We start from the raw sequence: 15,556 nt of genomic DNA on the forward strand, positions 1-15,556 counted from the left end.
CTTCTGATTTGGAAATCTCTGGGTGGGATGTGCCACCCAGGCTGGTGCAGTAGGGGGTCTTCAAGGCGTCATTGCATGACATAAGCGGGAGGGAGGTGAACCGTGACCTGGATTTAACACAGGCAGCCTCTGGCAGGGCTGTGGCCAGGCCATGGGTCCACAGCTGAGCGGACGTCTGTGTCAGCCTCCAATCCTCCTGCCAACGGGTCCGTGACAACCCCTCCGGCAGCCTGGTGCTGCTGTGGATAAGCAGCCCTGGGATCGGAGTTCAGCCCAGGCACCTACCTAGTACATACATAGTGCCTGTGCTGCTGAGCAAACGGCCCTCTCCACCAGGAAGCCTGGAGCACATGCTCCCGCACAGCCCTCAGAGGGGCCCAACCCTGCTGACACCCGCATCTCAGACTTCCAACCTGCGAACATGTCGGACAGTGCATTTGTGTTGCTTAAGCCCGCCAGTTTGTCGTACTTTGTGACGCAGCCCAAGCAAACTGCTACGACCTGTATTTTGAAGACGAAGGAATTCACATGTGACGGTCACTTTCCTGCTTCCCCTGCCTTTATTTTTATTTTTTAAAAATATTTATTTCTCTTAGGCTGTGTCGTGTCTTAGTTGCGGCACGCGGGCTTAATTGCCCCGTGGCGTGTGGGATGTTAGCTCCCGGACCAGGGTTCCCAGGCTTCGAACCCGCGTCCCCTGCATTAGAAGGCGGATTCTTTACCACTGGAACACCGGGAAGTCCCTCCCCTGCCTTTAAATTAAGACGTGTCCCTGAGCTTCAAAGAAGCACCTGTCCTTTTCTGTTAGATGAGAAACTTGAGTTTTCTTCTTAAACGTTGCATTTCCTGGTTGTGGTAGATGTGTTAGTGTTGAAAACAATGGTTGAGAGACTTTAAGAGGAGAATGCCTTACAAATCCTGAAGATGGGTGCCAGCTATCTTGATAAAATTGGTATGTTAAGAGACCAAACATAAACAGGAGAAAACACAGGCAACTACTTAGGAAATGAAGGATGGGAAAGGCTTCTTCAAGTACAGTGTCAAAGCAGATGAAAAGTATGAAGTGAAAGTGAAAGATTTGAACACAAAATATGTTTTTAAGTGTCTGTATAACAGAATGTGAGAGTAAAAAATAAAGTTAAAAAGATAAAGAACAGGGATTGAAAGATATACACTTGTATATGTAAAATAGATCAACAATAAGGACCTACTGTATAGCACAGGAAACTATGTTCAATATCTTGTAATAACCCATAATGGAAAAGAACCTGAAAAAGAATATATATTCTTACATAAATACATGTAACCGAATCACTTTGCTGTACACCTGAAACATTGTAAACCAGCTGTACTTCAATAAAAATAGATAACTGACAAAAGAGGGAAAATATGTGTATTTAATAGAAACGCAGATTCAAGAAGAGAAAGCTTTATATTGTAAATATCCATATATATGAAGAGAGCTTAATGAAACCAAAGTAAAAGGTGGCCATTGCTGCTTCTGGTCAAGGTGAAATCACAGGGTCCAGGTTTACCCTCCTAGCTTAAACAACTTTAAAAGGGGGAAATGTATGAAGTGACGGTTTTTCGCCTTTTGGAGAGAGGGGTGAGTCGTGAGAGACATCAGCTCCCCGCTGGACATCCTGTTCATTTGGATGACTCCGTACCTATTATTCCCTTTTTTTGAGCATTTCCTCAAGACAACTTGTAATAGAAATACTTCCAGAGAGTGTCCAGGACAAAGTACAGGGCAGGGGGCTGGGGAGCCCAGCATGTCTCTGGGCTGAAGGGATAGAGTGAGGTGTTGAGGTGGGCACAGCAGCTGGGGTTCACAGGCCACCCCAGTCTTCTGCTGAGACCCGGTCAGTGCACATGGGTGAGGTGAGAACTGGAGGCCTGGTGGCGGGCTGATGGGCGCACTGCCCATCCAAGGTGCTTCCAGGGTACTCAGTGTAGGTGACGTCTTTACCTGGTGAAAATGGAAAATGGGAGAAATGCGCCCTGGAGGTTTGCCAGGCTCAGGCTCAGAGGAGGCGTGGTCGCTGTCATTCCCACACAAGCAGCATTTCATCGGTGAGAATTCAGGCAGAGGCCACAGTCAACAGCAGCAAGAACCGGAAAAGACCATTCCTGGCTCTAAGCAGCCACTTCCAAGAGCAATTTTGGAGAAGCACACATTTTGTGCAGGATTAATTTAATGTGGCACTTCAGCTGGGGAAATCAGGAATGGGTTATGTGCTTATTCATTTGGATGACTCATCACTTCTTATTTCCGTTATTAGAGGATTTCCTCAAGACGCTTGTCATATAAATACTTCCTCTGTCCCTTTCATAAGTATCTAAATCTTCTTCAAAGCTAAATCAGTCTCTTGCCAGCATTACAACCCAGGAATGTTTTTGTTAAGGACCTGAGAGCTATCATCTACTTTATGTCTCTGTCACCAGGGGAGTTTAGGCTAGGTGTTAGGCACTTTGCTCTGAGCTGTAACTACCTGCTTGTCATAACAGATAGGAGAAGTTGTCTTTCTCCTTTGGATAAAGGGTATGAACTAGCATGGACAGCCACCGAGATGACCAGGTGAATTTAGGATGTACTCTGAAAGAATGTATGCCATTTTTATGGTGGTGTCAAGTCCTTTCACATGAGACAAGTTCCCGTTTATCTTGAGGACATGTATGCAACAGATTTTATCTGCTGAGCTATTAAAAAAAAAGGTGAGGTTGATTTCATTTGCACAAACATTAGTGGTTCGCCTGCGGTGCACAGCACAGTCTGGTTGAATGGCTATTCCACAGTAAAACCGTTTTCTTTATTTGTACATTTGTGGAGAGGATTTTCTCGGTTGCCGAGAGATTTAATTTTCATTTTTATTTTTTTTGTTAGTTAATTACTTCATTAATTAATGAGACTGCGTTGCGCAGCATGGGGAATTTTAGTTCCCCAACCAGGAGTGAGACACGTGCCCCCTGCAGTGGAAGCTAGGAGTCTTAACCACTGGACCGCCAGGGAAGTCCCTGGAGATTTTATTTTTAACTTTTCCTCTAGCAGCTTTTAAGAAACAGTTGGCCAAGAACACATATTATTTCACCCCCAAAATAGTGATAACTCATTACCCTTATGATTCCATTTTTGAAAAATGATGTTTTTACCTAACATAAACAATATCCTCTTTAAGAGGTAAGATCCCAGGTATGTGTTTTCTGTTTTTGGTTTGTGTGTACCTTCTGATTTTTGTACAGTTTTTAATGCGTTGGTTGTGTAATGTAAAAAGCTACAATTTCTATTTTCTTTTCCTTCCGTGGGTAATATTACTTTGTATCGTGGCTGTGCATTTATTGTATCCTAGGATTTGAATGAAAGTTGTAGCATTTCAGTTAAGCGAACATGATACACTCCTTCCCCTCTGCTGGTGGTGGGGAAACTCAGATGTAACCCGAAATGCCTGAGGGCAGGGAAAGGACCAGGGTCTCTGGAGGGCATCCCACAGCCCCCACTTGAGGCCACACCTTTCCTTGATCCCTAACAGGAGTGAAGACAAATGGGCCATTGAGTCCCTGGTCCAGGCGGCCCACCCTCGCAGCACTGCAGTTCTTCACCGCCAGGTGTGCTGGAGACACTTATGACGCTCGGTAACTTGACGGCGCGGAGACTTCTGGGAAATAGAGTCCTGGTGCTTGTCCCGCTCTCCGGGCGGGCTTCGGCAGGCGGATTTCCGGCGTCCCCCTGCGCAGGCGCGCGTCACGGTTCGTGCGTGTTGGCGCACGCGCACCGTTGCCGCGCCGCCCTCGCTTCCAGTGTGTGCCGAGGTCCCTGCTGGTCGTCGTCCTCAGGTCCTGGCGGCTGGCGGGTGAGGATTGCGGGGCGTGCGGGGTGGTCGCCGTCCGGCCGGGCCAGCAGCCAGCGTGCGCAGGCTGTGCGGGCGAGGGTTCGCGTGGGCCGGGCGGAGGCTGGAACGGGGACCCTCAAGCGCGAGCCGCGGAGCCCGCGGGCTGGGCGGAAGGGGCCGGGCGGGCGGCGGCGGCGGCGCAGTGCCCGACCGTCTGCATTGCGCGGCAGAGCGAGGTCCCGGGGGGGACGTGGGCCTGAAGGGAGCTTGTCCCGTAGGCTCAGAGCCGGCTCCTCGGGCCCAGTGGCCTCGTGAGGCGGAGAGGAGGGACCCCGGGAGAGGAGCGCGCCGGAGGAGCAGCCCCCGGCCCGGAGCCTCGGGAGCCCTGGGCCGGTCCTCGAGTCCCGACTGGGTAGGTGGTGCGTCTTCAGGCCTGCAGGTGGTTGTAGACCCTGCGGCCCTTGGACAGGGGGGCTCGGGTGACCCGCCCCGGGCCCCACGGGAGAGCGACCGGGAGGGTTTGACCGCTTCCCGGAGGTGGAGGGGTCGGGCTGGAGGGCAGGGCCGGCTGCTCCGGATGGGGCTCCCCTGGGACTTGTGAGTTGCGGGTGTGCTGGGGGAGCAGGGGCCACAGGCTCGGCCGGGACGTGCCGCGTCCACCCCTCCCTGCAACCCGGATCCTCCTTGTCCTCGTCGTCCTGCTGTCGCCGTGTCGGGCTCTCGCACGTGTCTCTCGAGGCCCGTCAGCACGTTGTTGTCTAAGCGAAGCGTCCGCTGCCCCCCTGGGTTGTGCCCCGTGGACTCGCACGGTGTAGTTAGTGCGGGATGAGTCTGCAAGGCTTCTGTCCCGCTGCCTCGGTTGAGGAAGGAAGAGATTGGGCCTGAGAAGGGAGGTGACTTGTCCCAGATCCTCACCGGGTGTGCACGTGGGGTCGCTAACAGGACTCCGAACTCCTAGGGCAGGTGTTCTGTCCACTTCAAATCAGTTTTAAGAAAAGATGTTTTTGAGCATCGCACTTAAGTTTGTCCAAATAATTGAAAGAGTGAAACGCACCTGAGTGTATCCCTTTATCCTGGGAATCCTGTGGATTTTCTGTTTTGAAGTTGTTAGCAGAGTTGGTGAGAAGAGATAAACTCTAAGCGTTTTTTAGTCTCATATTTAACGACGGAGGTTTATTTTAATAGGATTCAGCGTACACTGACTACTGAAAACAAAGTATCCCCTCAGTTACCACAGTCACGTGGGAGTTACAGACCTGAGGGTGGTTGCTCCCTCGTCATTCTAACAGGCCCTCGTTAAGGTGAAAGGGCGGGTCTCCCACAGGTGTCTCTTGTGGAGCGCGGGGCGGGTGCTCGTGCACCCCGAGCCGCTTCAGTCGTAGCTTCACTGCCTGCGTTTTTGTCCTTCTCCAGGTCCGCCTCCACTGTCACAGTCCTGCATGTTGTTCCAAGAGCAGCGGAAAATGAATTGGTCTCCGGTGAGTTTTGCTGTTTACATATTTACCTGCTGCTCTTGTTTTGTAATAACAGCTTGGGAGGCGAATAGTTCAAAATTTCAAATGGGAAAGTAAGACTAGGTAAAAGATGTGGTTAGACAAAGCGTAGAGGAGCAGGTCAGTACCAAGTGTTTCTGGCAAGTTCTACGCGTACATCCCACGATCCTCCTATAGCCACAGTACAAGCCTCGGGTTCTTGACATTTGTGGCAAAATACCATCCCTTGCTTGACTTACATTGTCCTGCCGAAGCACTTTTGTTCTCCGGCGTGAAAGGTTTCCTTGAGGATCCCGCTGTAGGCCGCTAGCCTTCCTGAGTGACAGCCCCTAACGTGTTGACATTGGTGCCTTCCTTGTGCTTCCTGTAAGCCGAGAGCATGCTGTCCAGGGATAAGCATGTGCTTATCCACAGCAGCACCAGGCTGCCGGAGGGGTTGTCACGGACCCGTTGGCAGGAGGATTGGAGGCTGACACAGACGTCCGCTCAGGTGTGGACCCATGGCCTGGCCACAGCCCTGCCAGAGGCTGCCTGTGTTAAATCCAGGTCACGGTTCACCTCCCTCCCGCTTATGTCATGCAATGACGCCTTGAAGACCCCCTACTGCACCAGCCTGGGTGGCACATCCCACCCAGAGATTTCCAAATCAGAAGCAGGTCAATTGAGAAAGTTAAAATTAGGCCCTAGCTCAGTGCTGTGGTATTAGAAACTGTGAGGCTGTGTCCAGGCATCTGCGTTGTAATATTTTCTCCACGTGACTCTCATGCCGAAAGGATTGTATTGACAAAGCACTTCTGCTTCACTCTACTGATATTTCTGCACTAGAGCTACAGCCGTTGTTATATTAAACTGCATCCACAGGACGAAAAGACAGGAGGAGAGGTGATAGTTTTGCTTGTCTCCAAACATGCTGTTACTGAACCAAAATAGTGTGCCTCGTTACCTATAGACACTTAGTCATACAGCAGTTCTCTAGAGCATATGCATCCTGTGTAACTGTAACTTTATACCCATGGAACAACTCCCCATTCTCTCCTCCCCCACCCCTGACAATTTATGTTTGACTCTTTTAGATACCTCGTATAAGTGGAAACACACAGTTTTGTCCTTCTGTGACTGACCCATTTCACTTATCATAATGTCTTCTAGTTCTGTCCCCGTTGTCACAACTGGTAGGATTTCCTACTAATAAGTCTGAATATATCCTATGTATATACCACAGTTTTCTTTATCCATTTCTCTGTTGATGAAAATTTGCATTGCTTTCCTATCTTGGCTCTTGTGAATGATGCTGTAATGAATGTAGAGGTGCATATATCTCTTCTAGATATTGATTTCCTTTTCTTTGACTATACAGGCTATATTATATTATATTACATTGTATTATATCATATTACATTGCATTCTGTTATAATTATTGTGCTTCCCGAATCTTGTGTGTTTTACAGATTGATGGTTTGCGGCAGCTCTTTGTGGAGCAAGTCTGTTGGCACCGTATTTCCAACAGCAGTTGCTCACTTCTTGTCTTTGTGTCATATTTTAGTAATTCTCACACTATTTCAAACCCTCCATCAGCAAAAAGATTACTACTCGCCGAAGGCTCACATGATGGTTAGCATTTTTTAGCAATAAAGTATTTTTAATGTTTTTTTTTTGTTTCAGCTGTGCTGCATAGCGCGTGGGATCTCAGTTCGCCGACCGGGGATCAAACCTGCGCCCCCTGTATTGGAAGGTGGATTCTTAACCAGTGGACCACCAGGGAAGTCCCTAAAGTATTTTTTTTTTTTAACATCTTTATTGGAGTATAATTGCTTTACAGTGTTCTTAGTTTCTGCTGTATAACAAAGTGAATCAGCTGTATGTATACATATATCCCCATATCCCCTCCATCTTGCGTCTCCCTCCCACCCTCCCTATCCCACCCCTCTGGGTGGACAGAAAGCACTGAGCTGATCTCCCTGTGCTATGCGGCTGCTTCCCACTAGCTATCTATTTTACATTTGGTAGTGTATATATGTCCATGCCCCTCTCTCGCTTTTTCCCAGCTTCCCCTTCCCCCTCCCCGTGTCCTCAAGTGCATTCTCTACATCTGCGTCTTTATTCCTGTCCTGCCACTAGGTTCATAAGAAAGAACCACTTTTTTTTCCTTTAGATTCCATAAATATGTGTTAGCATACGGTATTTGTTTTTCTCTTTCTGACTTACTTCACTCTGTTTCACAGACTCTAGGTCCATCCACCTCACTACAAATAGTTCAGTTTCGTTTCTTTTTATGGCTGAGTAATAGTCTTCTGAAGCACGTGTTGTTATTATTTTGACCTTCATGACACAGGAGATCAGAGGCCTAAGATATGGCTGAGCTGGAAGGTGACTGTATGGGCGTCCCAGGGCTGCTGTAAGAAAGCACCACAAACTGGGTGGGTTAAAATAACAGACATCTATTCTTCCACAGTTCTGAAGTCCAAAATCAAGAACTTTGATATATCCATCCAATTTTGTTGAACACCTGCTGCATATCCAGTGCTGTTTCAGATATGTGTTGAAGCTATGAGGGCTAACTAGACAGACGGGGTCCCTGCCCTCGAGGGGCCCACCCACATCCTAGTGGTGAGAGAGACAGCCAACAAGAGGACAAATACAGTAACTACACGGTCACTTAAGAGCCAAGATGGAAATGAACATGGTGCTGAGATGGCAGGTAATGGGGGATCCAATTAGCCCGGAGGGTCAGGGGAGGCCTCTCTGAGGAGGCAGTATTCTGAGCTGAGACATGAAGAATTAGGGGAGGAGCATTCCAGGTGGTGGAAACAGCAAGTGCAAAGGCCCTGAGGCAGGAGAGGTCTTGGCTTTGTCTGACAATAACAGAAGACCATGTGTCTGGAGGGCCACGAGTGAGGCAGGCAGTAAAAGGAGATGAGGCTGGAGGGGTGGGCAGGGACCTCAGGGGCCAGTGGCCAGGAGGCTGACTTTTAATAAGTGCATCTGGAACCCACCGGTGGGTCTTTAGCAGGAGAGCAACACAGGGTGCTTCCCCTGCAGGGGCAGTGGGGAGACTGGCCGGGAGGGGGCAGAGTGGAAGTGGGGGGCTGGCTGGGAGCTGCCCAGGTATTCAGGTGAAAGATTCAGGAAGTGGAGGTGGTTCAGAGCAGACACAGCAGAAATGCATCCTGTGGGAGGAATAGACAGGCCTTGCGGATGGACTGGAGGTGGGGGTGGGAGAGAGGAGCCCAGGGTCCTGGCCTGAGCAGCCTGTCGTCACTCACGGTGCCTTCCCTTCCGGCCTGTGCCGTACATACCTGCTGTGCTTTGGGGACTCAGGTCTGACTCTTTGGGGCTCCATTATGAGAGGTTAAAGCCCCGAAAAGCGGAACAAGAGGCCAGACAGGGGAACTGGATCGCCCACTTCATGCCTTAAAGTGCTTAGTCAGCGGCTTCTCAGTCTCGGTTGGGTAACCTGAGCTCCTCGAGTTCAGTCTTGGCAATTGACTCATCGTTTCCCAAATCCTCCAAGATGATGTCTGGTGTGTAGGGAGGGGAAAGGACTTTTGGGAATATGAATGTGGGCCTCACAGGCCTCCGTGGTCAGGCGTGGGGTTCACTCGAGCTCTGCCCTGGGGCTTCCAGCCTGGAGGGAGGGTCCTCCAGGCTGAAGGGGAGGTGGGACGCTGAGGCTCCTCACTTAGATGTCTCGGTGGGGGAGGAGGCTGCTGGGCAGCGTGAGCCCCGGCTGCACCGAGACGTCTGGAGTGCGGCCCTGCTCGCAGAGCCTAGTGTGCAGAAAGCCCAGGGCGCTCCCTCCCCTGCATGCCCCCAGGAACCTTCTGCTCCAAGTGTGGTGACAGGGGCCCAGAAGTGCCCCCCGAAGGAAGGGATCTGGATTGGTTTGCGAGGACTGCCGTAACCAGTCTTGCCCAAGGTGAGGGTGCCGGAAAGGGCAGAGCCCTCCAGACCCGGGGCCTTAACCGTTCAGCTGCGCCGTTTCCAAACAACCTCATTAGTCCCCCTGCTGGGGTGGATCGCCCAAAGGGCAGGGGGGCTTTGAGGCTAATGTTGGCCCCGTGAGTGTCCTCTCAGGACCCCGCACGCTGCCGAGCACATTGCAGGCCCTCTGCAAGGACAGCTCCTGGCTGTTCGTGAACCACCTGATGGATGCCCGCAGGCACTGCACATCCTTATGCCATCTGGGGATTTCCCAACACCCCCTCTCAGGAGGTGCATCTGAACCTCAAACAAACACTTCTGGGAGGTCAGCAGGGGGTTCTTGTCCAGGCTTCTGTTTGGATCCACAAAGACTTTCTGGGCACCTCTCTGGGTCAGGCATGAGACACTTCCAGTTTGGTGGGGAAGCGTCAAGACCCATGAGCAGACCGATTCAATATGGCGGGAGGTTGGACCCAGTGCTTTAGGAGCAAGAGGCGGAGCACTGAATCCCAGAGGGGTTTGGGAGGAGGTGACACACCTGATCTGGGGATTTAAAAATTTATTTAAAAAAAATCAAATTCATATATGTACATGCTTGAAAAAGTGGAACAGTCCTACATGGTTTACAACAAAATTAGTGGCACCTTGCTCTACCTGACCCACTCCAGTTTTTCCCTCCAGTGTCCATTTTCAACCCATTTAGAAGTTTCTTCTGGTGTTTATAACCGTGTTACTAAATGACACACTTATCCTACTGTTTCCTGATGAGAGTTCAGGTCTCTGACATCCTCCTGGCCTCACACCCACTTCCGGCCTTCCCAAAACATCGAAAGGAAGGATTCCCATTTGGTGTTTGCATCATCATGACCTAAGTTCTTACAATTCACGCTGGAGCCACACACACTTCTATGCTTCCGTTTCTGTTCTTGACATTTTTTCATTTTCTCTGGATTCAATAGTTCCTTTTGTAATTTGATGAGTTCTCTGTGTTCCATTATCTGTTTTCCACCAGCACCCTGGACCTGGGCACCTTCTTCATTTTCTTCCCAGCTTTACTGAAATATAATTTACAAATATTGTGTAGCTTTAAGGTATACGATGTGATGATTTGACACACGTATGTACTGTGAAATGTTTACCTCAGTAAGATTAGTTAACACGTGCTTCACCTCCCATCTTGCAGCTTTCTGAGGGATGATTTTGCATAGGGATATAATTTTTTAAGCTGTGTACACTAGAGTCAGGCTTTCCTGTTGGCAGCACGAGCTCCGGGTAGCCTTTTTTTCCCTTCCTCCTGGATTGATCAGAAATTTCAGTTTCTAAGGCAGCCCGAGTATTCACCATCAGGTAGTTTGCACGCACTTGGATTCTCTTAAGAACTGCTAATGCCTGCAGTTTTTTCCACGATCTACTCCACCACTCGTACCTGTGACATCTTTTGGGATTTGAGAGGTGGAACAAGAGCTTTCTGCTTTGCATCTGTGCCATCAAAGGAGGCACCTAGTGGGTGGTCAGAGCACGAGTGAGTGTAACTGAGGCAAGGTGGTGGTTGTCTATCGACTTCAGATGTTTAACTGCTAAATAAATTGTGTTTTCCTTCTTTAAAAAACAAGGCAGAATCATTTATACGAGACCACTAGAAAGGAGATGATTTGACAAAATTATTAAACATTTAACTGAACGGAATGTACTGGGTGACACTGAATTTGGGCTGAGCCTTTGTGGTTCCTCCAGGGCCTGGCCCCTGAGCTGAAGGTCATGAGCTGCATCCAGATGACCTTGCGAGCAGGCTGCTCTCTGCCTCGGATTTCCTTTCCTGCAGATGTGGAGCTTGTATCTCAGATCCTGATTCTCCCGATGGAGGTCTTCATTGTCTCCTTACTGTCTAAGAACTTCCTGAACTCTCTTCCCTCTGAAGAAGCAATAATTTCCTCTCCACCTTTTCCAGATGAACTCCTTAGTGGATGCACCCCAAGACCCACATTTCTGGGGCTCTCTTTCACAAAGTTAAAGCATCCAATATCACAGCAGCAACTCAGCGACAAGATCTTTTTTTTTTTTAAGTTACAAAAGTGAAAACTCAGGGTAAGTGTTTCCATCTGCACTGTCTTTTGCTGAGCTGTGGCATCTCCCCATCTTTTCGGTGTTGAGCTAGAAAACTAGAAGGGAAGTCCACTCTGTCACTCACTCACTTTCTCACTCACCACACGCCCCTTAGACTTCTTTACATTTGCTAGACAAAAAGAGGTCACTGGTACTTTAACTTCCTAATTAATTCTGCTAGAATTCAACAGAGGGCTCATGAGATAAATGAAAAGGCTGCTTAACTAGGAGATCAAAGTGTGTGCGGGCCACGCTAATTTCCCCTCACACGTCCATGGAGGATTAACTCAGAGGTTAATGAGATTTTAGCGATAACACGAGCACAAGCAAAAACCCTCCAGAAAGACAAGGAGTTACTTAGTATTCATTGCCAAGGGTGAGTGTTTAGTATCTACAATACTCAAAGAAAATTCAAGAGTGATTTTAAATTCTGTTTCAAACATCTCCTTTATTTTCTCTCCTTTCCTCTAAGACATCTCTGAATAAGAGCTTCCCTCCAACTGCCAGGGAAAAATAGTAAGCCTGATCTCACAGGAGTCAAGTCATTTTTGCCCCTAGTAGAGGTAGGGTTCAGGACGTTTAGATTAATCAAATTTTATTTTGTTTCTCTTTGCAGAGTTTTTGGGATTTTTAACAAAAAATGTTTCAAAAAGTATAGAAAAATGGACCTAGAGATTATCATACTAAGTGAAGTAAGTCAGAAAGAGAAAGACAAATACCCTATGATATCGCTTATATATGGAATCTAAAATATGGCACAAATGAACTTATCTGTGAAACAGAAACAGACTCACAGACACAGAGAACAGACTTGTGGTTGTCAAGGGGGAGGTTGGCATTAGTAGATGCAAACTGTTATATACAGGATGGATAAACAACAAGGTCCCACTGTAGAGCACAGGGAACTATATTCACTGTCCTGTGATAAACCATAATGGAAAAGAATATATATATGTATAACTGAATCACTTTGCTGTACACCAGAAATTAACACAACAATGTAAATCAACTATACGTCAATAAAATAAATTTTAAAAAATGTATGGGAACATGTGGGGGGGTCAGTATTCTGGAAGCTTCCATTGCATAGACTTGTTATGATGTGGCGCCCCCTTGTGGTGTGGAGGACAATCTCAGTCCAGAGCTTCTTGAGATGAAGCCACCTATCGTAAAGCTTTGGAGGCTTGTTCTAACAGGGATCCTGGATGTCAGCAGGGATCCAGGTCCACAGCCTGAATCAGGCCTGGAGAGCTGTAGGTCATCACTTTTCTCCAGACTTTGAGGCCCAGGGACCCCTGGCATCACTTTCTGTCCAGTGTCTCAATATTCTCCTTTCTCCATTTTCCTTCCTTAGGGCACCTTTAACTGCATAAAATGCATTATTCCAGAACATTCTAACATGTGGTCATAAATGCCTGCCATTACCCCTTTCCCACATGATTCACTTGTAATGAAAAGCAAAAGTCCTTCTACAGTAATCACAACAGTATGGTAATGGTGCAAAAACAGATATACAGATCAATGGAACAGGATAGAAAGCCCAGAAATAAACCCATGCACCTATGGTCAATTAATCTATGACAAAAGAAGCAAGAATATACAACAAAGACAAACTCTTCAATAAGTGGTGCTGGGAAAACTGGACAGCTACATGTAAAAGAATGAAATTAGAACGTTCTCTAACACCATACACAAAAATAAACTCAATATAGATCAAAGACCTAAATGTAAGGCCAGACACTATAAAACTTCTAGAGGAAGACACAGGCAGAACACTCTTTGACATAAATCACAGCAATATCTTTTTGGATCCACCTCCTAGAGGAATGAAAATAAAAACAAAAATAAACAAATGGGACCTAATGAAACTTAAAAGCTTTTGCACAGCAAAGGAAACCATACACAAAATGAAAACACAACCCACAGAATGGGAGAAAATATTTGCAAACAAAGTGACCAACAAGGGATTAAACTCCAAAATATACAAATAGCTCATGCAGCTCTAGGTCAGAAAACCAAACAACCCAATCAAAAAATGGGCAGAAGATCTACATAGACATTTCTCCAAAGAAGACATACAGACGGCCAAAAAGCACATGAAAAGATGCTCGACATCACTAATTATTAGAGAAATGCAAATCAAAACTACAATGAGGTATCACCTCACATCATCCAAAAGTCTACAAACAATAAATGCTGGAGAGGATGTGGAGAAAAGGGAACCCTCCTACACTGCTGGTGGGAATGTAAATTGGTACAACCATTATGGAGAACAGTACGGAGGTTCCTTAAAAAACTAAAAATAGGGACTCCCTGGTGGTGCAGTGGTTAAGAATCCGCCTGCCAATGCAGGGGACACGGGTTTGAGCCCTGGTCCGGGAAGATCCCACATGCCGCGGAGCAACTAAGCCCGTGCACCACAACTACTGAGCCTGCACGCTAGAGCCCGTAATCCACAACTACTGAGCCCGCTTGCCATAACTACTGAAGCCCGCGCGCCTACAGCCCATGCTCTGCAACAAAAGCCACCGCAATGAGAAGCCTGCGCACCGCAACGAAGAGTAGACCCCGCTCACCGCAACTAGAGAAAGCCCATGCGCAGCCACGAAGACCCAACGCAGCCAAAGATAATTTAAAAAAACAAAAAAGAAAAGAGTTTAAAAAAGACAAAATAAAACCCCCTAAAAATAGAGCTACCATATGATCTAGCAATTCTACTCCTGGGTATATATCCAGACAAAATTATAATTCAAAAAGATACATACACCCCTTTGTTCATAGCAGCACTGTTCACAATAGCCAAGACATGGAAGCAACCTAAATGTCCACTGACAGATGAATGGATAAAGAAGATGTGGTATATATGTACAATGGAAAATTACTCAGCCATAAAAAAGAACAAAATAATGACATTTGCAGCAATATGGATGGACCTAGAGATTATCATACTAAGTGAAGTAAGTCAGACAAAGAAAGACAAATACGATGATATCATTCATATGTGGAATCTAATTTTAAAAAATGATACAAATGAAGTTATTTACAAAACAGAAACAGACTCTCAGATTTTGAAAACAAACTTATGGTTACCAAAGGGGAAATGTTGGGGAGAGGGATAAATTAGAAGTTGGGGATTAACATACACACACTACTATATATAAAACAGATAACCAACAAGGACCTACTGTATAACACAGGGAACTCTACTCAGTATTCTCTAATAACCTGTATGGGTAAAGAATCTGGAAAAGAATGAATATATGTGTATGTATAACTGAATCACTTTGCTGTACACCTAAAACTAACACAACATTGTAAATCAACTATACTCTAATAAAATTTAAAAAAAAAAGCAAAAGTCCTTCATTTAAATTTTGGATTTAAGATGTCCTTTCTAAAGAAGGCCTTGGGGGTTTAGGTAAACAGAAGGGGAAACCATTTCTGCTCAGCTTTTGTAACTTTCTCTGCAAGTGTGGAGTTTGCTTCTTTCAATTTTAAGTGAAGACTTTTCAATAGAAGTATAAACAATTATTGCTTTATCGACTCTGTTCCTCTGACTTTGAACAGATGTGGGATATTTCTAACCCGGAGTGTTTCCGGGCAGCTGACGGCCTTGATGATTTTGTAGGGTGACCTCAGCTGATTGCAGAGGCTGCTCCCTTTCGGAGCTGCTGCAGGTCTGGCGAGCTCAGGGGAGGGGGGTGATGTGGTGCCTGTTTGCTAAAAGCCAGTGGGAGAAGGTTTTACTTCCCTTCACCTTTTCATCTTGCTCAGTGGACAAAGCTGGGAAACTGGATATGTCTAAACAGAACTGAGAATAAAAACATTTCTTTATCTATCCACATCCAGTGATGTAGACAAGCTTGCTCTCTCAAAAAAAAAAAAAAAAAAAAAAAGACCTGATGTATAGCTTATTTCTGTGACATAAATACTCTCATCACTATCAATTTCAAGCTACCAATGGTTTGGCAACCAGCTCACAAAATTCCTGAATATTTAACAATTGGTTCTAGAGAACAGGGATGATAAAATTACAACATACCACTGTGTCTCTCTCGATCTTTCCATTTACATCTATCATCTGTCTATCTATCTATCATTTACTTATCATCCATCTATACCTATCATTCATTCATCTATATCTTCATTCTATCTACCTATTTATCATCTATCTGCATCTACCTATCTATCTTCATCATCTGTGGATCTATC

General features: G+C 46.7%; 1 long non-coding RNA gene across 2 annotated transcripts in view; it reads left to right on the top strand.

The window, feature by feature from the left end:
- The window catches only part of LOC133104403 (uncharacterized), a 32,246-nt gene extending 17,585 nt beyond the window's left edge, over positions 1-14,661 (top strand). For both annotated transcript variants that reach the window (XR_009703560.1, XR_009703561.1), the window contains 5 exons: positions 3,528-3,848; positions 4,106-4,239; positions 5,241-5,305; positions 6,983-8,018; positions 9,135-14,661. This is a non-coding gene — a long non-coding RNA (uncharacterized LOC133104403). The remainder of the gene's footprint in view (positions 1-3,527; positions 3,849-4,105; positions 4,240-5,240; positions 5,306-6,982; positions 8,019-9,134) is intronic.
- The last annotated feature ends 895 nt before the right edge of the window (positions 14,662-15,556 follow it).

This window comes from Eubalaena glacialis, chromosome 13 (genome assembly GCF_028564815.1).
Source record: "Eubalaena glacialis isolate mEubGla1 chromosome 13, mEubGla1.1.hap2.+ XY, whole genome shotgun sequence".
NCBI lineage: Eukaryota > Metazoa > Chordata > Mammalia > Artiodactyla > Balaenidae > Eubalaena > Eubalaena glacialis.